The following is a 6,387-nucleotide window of genomic DNA, read 5'->3' as shown; positions in this document are numbered from 1 at the left end:
TCTGTTGGGTCTAATTACTGATGCTTACATTCATAAGATCTTCCTTTCAAATAGTATGTGATTGGTAGGGAGTAAATTTTGGAGTTTGATAAGTTGAGACTGCTATGAAAAAGATGTATGGGATTCTAATAACTTGAGGATTAGGCCAGAAATTAAAACCAATAATAACTTCCTTCCAAGATAGTATTAAGGCTAACCCATGACTGTTTCTCATGCCCTTCAAGCTCTGTCCATTGTTGAATGTGTCTCAATGCGTCCAACATTCTATCTGTGTATACTTCCATCCCTCTCTCCATTCATTCATCTATCCATCCAGTCTGTATGCATCTATTTATTATCTGTTGCATTTTGAAAACCTGCCAGGCATGTTCTTTTAAATATGACAGCAGCTCAGGAAAATAGGTAATATAGTCCTCATTTTAATAATGTATAATGAAAGAGTAAAGGAACCTGGGCCTTAGAGGACCATTGATATGTGACAGAGTCAAATTTAAATCCCTTTTATGGATATTAATTTCTTAAACTGTTTTTCAACAAATAGATTGTTGTGTGAAAACTGCTAGGTGTGTAAGGTCAAATGGATTGTCACACTGCTGATTCTGAATGGAGGGCTTGTACTCTATAAGGGTGGTGGTACCACAATCTTCCTTTCTTTTCTGTGTTCCCTAAATGCAGTCAGTAAAAATTAAGGATATACTGAACACCCACTTGCATATGTCGCCATTCATATTTCAGTTCCTTTAACCCCAAAAGTGTCACCTTTGGTTTATTTCATTCACCACATGTCCTGTCTAAACTGAAGACTTATCCTCGAACAATGTTGTCTGTGCTCTGAGGAAAGTCTATAGGGCCAACGCATCACAGAGCTCACAGAGAGGTCATAGGAAAGCTGATACTTCAGTGCCTTTCCCAATTTTGGAGTTGGGGAATCTTGACTTCATTGTAAAAATTTCTACTGTGTGAAGCATAAAGTATAGACTTTCTTCCTGATAAAAATTTAGCTGAGGAAGGGTGAAGGAAAATGACATTCACTAAGGAACTTCAAAAACCAAAACAGCTCTTAGGCTATACTAACAGATATTTTTGTCTTGTGCTTGGAGCACTGATACATAGACTATACATGTTCCTCAGAACATAATGTGAGCTCAGAAATATAGAATTTGTCTAGTATATTCAAGGTCTTGAACTAGATCTCTAGTACCACAAAAATAAAAACATAAATAAATAAACAAACAAACAAATAAATAAATGTGTCCATGACCACACTCACTTTACATGATACTGGGGATAAAACACATAGTCTTGAGCACACTAGGCAAGAACTGTATTAACTGAGTTATAATTCCATCCTTATTGTTTTACTTTTTAAAAACTGATTTATAAACGAGCTAATTTACAAAACAGAAACAGTGAAAATATACAAAAATACAGAAAAAAATGGACTTGGGGAAAAAGACTAGCTTTAAATTTATTACTACTTAATGAATTCTGGCATCATAGTAAGACACAACATGTCTACCAGTGCTCCTTCAATTGTGCCTTCAGGACACCAAAGTTATGGACATGAAATAATGAACTGAGACAAATGACAGGTGCACGCCAACAGAGGAGATATCCATTCCATCCTTTCCTGCCACAGGAGAAGAAGAAAGTGAAGAGAGTTGCTGAAGCCCACACAAAAGGAATTATAAAGTTCATGGTCCTATGATAAATTACAGCACTATAGGAAGATGTGACTCCAAATGACTGCTTCATTATTGAATTACTATTTCCTTTTGCAATATGCCCTGTTCATCTTTCAATACAAAATCTTAATTTGAAGAAATTGAACAAGTTTAATAACCACGAGGAAGAAGCAGAAGTAATATTTGAAGCGGGAGTCTGGGAGTTAGCTATCATAGTACTGGAAAGTGCCATGCATGCTGTTGGAAGAGAAAAGTCATCATCGACCTCATCCATCTATGAAGTCTACCAGCTACTGGCTCAATAGAGGCACGAATGATCTGGAAGTAACCAAAGACTTTTTTATTGGATATAATCTGCTTTACATGATACCTGACACTGGTCAGGCCTGACCAGACAGGTCACAGACCATGGGGAGAGCCTACTATTATCATTCTGCTAACAAGATAAAGCATTAAAGCAACTCCTACTGATTTATTGTTATACCCATAGATTAATGTAACCCTCAACTCTCACCAGTGAACTTTCCTTATGCGGATGATGGTGACTAACATGCATGATACAGGTGTGCTTACAAACATGCAGGCAATACACTCATGCACATAAAATAAAAATAATACGATATTTTAAGTTATTCAAACTAGTAAAACTTAAAATTAGACTTGCATTAGCTTTCAATGTGTGTTGAAAAGTCTTAATGTGTGTTAAAACTGTACCCACTAAAACATGCAAATATATATATATATATATGCAATCTGCTAAATATGAAAAAAAGGTAAATTGACAGGAAATGTGTAATTGAAGCCAAGAAAGGTAGAAAAGTGGGCACAAAAAATGGTAATAAGGAATAAAAGCAACAAATCGAAATCTCAAAGAATGCAGTAAACATTAATCCAACTTGATCAATAAAAAGTCCCATCATCAATTGTCCATTTTCACCAATTAAAGGGAAATGTCAACATGGGTCAAAATCATCAGAACTGCTATGCGTTATCTACATATCACTCACTTTAAATATAAAGATTTCAAAACTAAAAGTATAAAAATGTAGAAAGGTAATATGCTAATGGTTAATCAATAGAAACCAAGATGACATGGATCAATCCCAGTACAGACTTCAGAACACGGTGCATTATTGTGGATAAAGGTGAGTGTAGTCCAGAAACATGTAAAAATCCTTAACATGTTCTCATCCAAGGACAGAATGTTGCAATGTGTGAGATAAAAACTGATAAAACTGCTGGGAGAAATATTTGAATCCACCATCCTAAGACCCAAACTCACTTCTATCAGAAATGTTCATACTCAGTGGGCAGAAAAACAGCAAAAACAAACCTTCACTCAACAGCACTATCAAATAAGCAACTGGATCTATTTCTACCTGTAGACAACTTGGCCAACCCTGCCTAAGGCAAAGAGCATGGCCACATTGAGGCCTTCACATTTCTTTGTTCAGAGAAATGGAAAGTGTTGCTGATGGAGCTCAATGCTAGAGGATGTCTCCAGCCTTTGCAAGGAATGGGTTTGATCCCCAGCATATCAGTGTGGTGTTATAGAGTATTAAAACATAAAAAAATAAATTACTAAAAGATTTTACGTGTAAATTACAAACTATTGGATTGATTTTTATTGTGGGAATTGGTTATTGAATAGTCAGATAAACTTAGTACTTGCAGTTTTAGTGATCAGTTGGATTACCAGTGGGGAAGAATGATGGGCAGGGGAGGTGATTCTCTATTTTCTGGCTTTATTTACTTGCATGGGTTTATTTAACCTTAGTCCTTTTTAATTCAAAAGCTATTTCCAAAGCTACACTGAATATTCTGAGAAGTGTACATGTTACCCTCAGTCTATTCAATTTATCCAGCTTGAAATAGACTTTTATGCAATTTTCTTCATTTTGTCATACATGTACCACTAGATTTTGGCTTTTAATACTAAAACATACATATACTAACTATAATCATTCAGCAACATAAAGGATTTTGTAAAAGCATTGTAGAACAAGGGTTCATAAGTTGGTCTTCATCAGAAAAACCTGGAAACTTAAAAAAATCCAAATGTCAGGAACATTCTCCATCAAATGACTGTAGAACTGAGTGTTAACTATTTGTTGACTTAGTTTCCTCATCTTTAAGTGAAGATAATATGACTATTCTTCATGGTTTTAAACAAAATTAAACATCATACTAGGGAAAAGCTTTGGCCCATTGCCTTGCATTCAATAGACATCCTGTAAACATGGATCTCCTTAGTGTTAAGGGTGGTGAGTACTGCAGTAAATAGATAAATTCTACCAAAAATGTGTGAGTTTTATCAACTGGAAATGTTTATTTTCTTTTTTCTTTTATATCCTTTATTTGGAGAACATATTCTAGTATAAACTTGGTGGTGTAAATTGTGAACCAGAGTCCTCAGCAGGCCGAGACAATAGGATCACAAATTTGAAGCCAGATCAAGATACACAGGGAGATCGTCTCAAGAAAAAATAAAACAATTGAAATAAAAATTGTACCTAGCTTGATACGGGGAACACTTTTGATATTTATCACATTAAGAACGGAGGTGTAACCACATGGTAATTCTATTGGAAAAATGATAATTATGTGTCAAGTTGCATTAATGTAGTTGCAGTATCTCCACAGTATTTGATAATTAAGTTGTCACTATCTAGTCTGTATTGGAATTCACTTATATTGAACTTTTACTAGGAAAGGAAACTCAACTTGAGCCTAACACTAATTGGTCCATTTCTGTCATGTCAAAGAGTGAACATGGCTGGAGTTAATTTTTCCAGTATCTGAGAACATCCTCTTGACAGGATCAAAGAACTCAAAACTGGACACCAATAGGTTAATGTAATCTTTTTAATAGATGTTCCTAGGAGATGCTGTGAGTTCCTTGTACATAATATTGTAGATTGTGCTTCTTTCTTCATTACTGACTTGGTTCTTGGGAGCATATGGAAGAGACAGTACTCCTCGCTAGTAAAGGATTCAGTGGCCATGAGACATTGGAAACAAGAAAAATATTAGTAGAAGATGATAAGTATCATGTGAGCATAAATGAGATCTGTGAATACTAATACCAATATAGCTCCAAATAAAACTATTTAAGATCAAATCTCAAGAAAAATTCTTGAGGAGGGTTTTCATTTCAACAGTGTTATCTGAGGTTTTCTAAAACCAAATACTATTATATGTGCTAATATATAAGAATATGTGAATTATTCATGATAAAGTAAATGGTAGTGAAAAGATGTAAAAACATTTAAATTTAAGTACATTTGGAGATATTCTGGCCAGCAAAATTAACATTTTTTTCTTAAAAAAACTTCAGAACTTTCTAGCAACATTAATCTCCTAAAGCAGATTGTGATTCTCTAAAAGCAGGCTGGACATGGTGAAATTATTAAAGTACATTTGAATAGGAACTATTTTTGTCTTAAACTATTTCATGAAATACCTGTTCTATGGAATATAATCTGAAAAATATAGGAATAAACTTTCTATTTGAGTAATCTTAATAATTTTTTAATTTAAAAATATAACTGGGAGAGAAAGAAAAATAGATGAGAGGTAGGCAGATAGATAAGGGAACAGACACAATACAATAGATGAGAAGCCAGGCCAGGCAGAAGAGTTCTGAAGCAAACACATATCCAGGAAGCTGTATTGGCATATGAAAAATTTAGACTGAGGCCATGCATGATCTTACCAGGCCCTTCTGCTATGCTTCTCCCAGGTGAAGGTGATGCTGAAAGTTTGAGATCTAAACGTCTGCAAAGACTTGCATGTCTGTGAAAACTCAGTCAGACATAAATGACCAACATGAAGCGCATAACAGACTGCAGAGTGCTTGCCCATGAAAAGGACTCGTACGTTAACCTCACCCACTCATGACTCAGGGTCAATTGAGGAAGAGGAGGGAGAAAGATTGTAAGGGCCAGAGTTGGTACATGAACATAAGGAAACAGAGGAAAAAAACAACCTAAGATTCATATGGAAGCACAAAAGGCCTCGGATAGCCAAACAACCCTGAGCACTAAGAGCAATGCCAGGGGGATTACTATACCAGATTTTAAGTTGTATTTCAGAGCTATAGTCATAAAAACAACATGATACTGGCACAAAAATAGACCCATAGATCAATGGAACAGAATTGAAGACCCAAATATGTGTAAATGCAATTTCAGCCACCTGATATTTGACAAAGGGTCCAAGAATATTCAATAGAGGAAAGACAGCATGTTCAGTAAATGGTGCTGGCAAAACTGGAAATCCACCTGTAGAAGAATGAAACTAAACCTCTCTTTCACATTGCACAAAATTCAATTCCAAATGGATCAAAGACCTCAATATAAAACCTGAAACTCTGAAACTGTTAGAAGAAAACATTGGGAAAAATCTACAAGACATAGGTGTAGGAAAGGATTTCTAAACCGGACAGCAATTGCTCAGGAAACAAAGGCAAGACTTAACAAATGGGACCTCATTAAACTAAAAGGCTTCTGTACATCAAAGGAGGCAACCAAGGAGGCAACCAGAAAGCCCACAGAATGGGAGAAAACCTTCACCAGCGACACATCTGACAGAGGTTTAACATCCAGAATATATAACGGACTCAAAAAATGGAGAATCAAGACAGGAAGTAACAGAAATGAAAGATGGGCTCAGGAGCTAAACAGAAAGTTTTCAAAAGAAG

This window comes from Nannospalax galili, unplaced genomic scaffold, assembly GCF_000622305.1.
Source record: "Nannospalax galili isolate Female #2095 unplaced genomic scaffold, S.galili_v1.0 scaffold844, whole genome shotgun sequence".
NCBI classification, from domain to species: domain Eukaryota; kingdom Metazoa; phylum Chordata; class Mammalia; order Rodentia; family Spalacidae; genus Nannospalax; species Nannospalax galili.
This window is presented reverse-complemented; position numbering follows the sequence as displayed.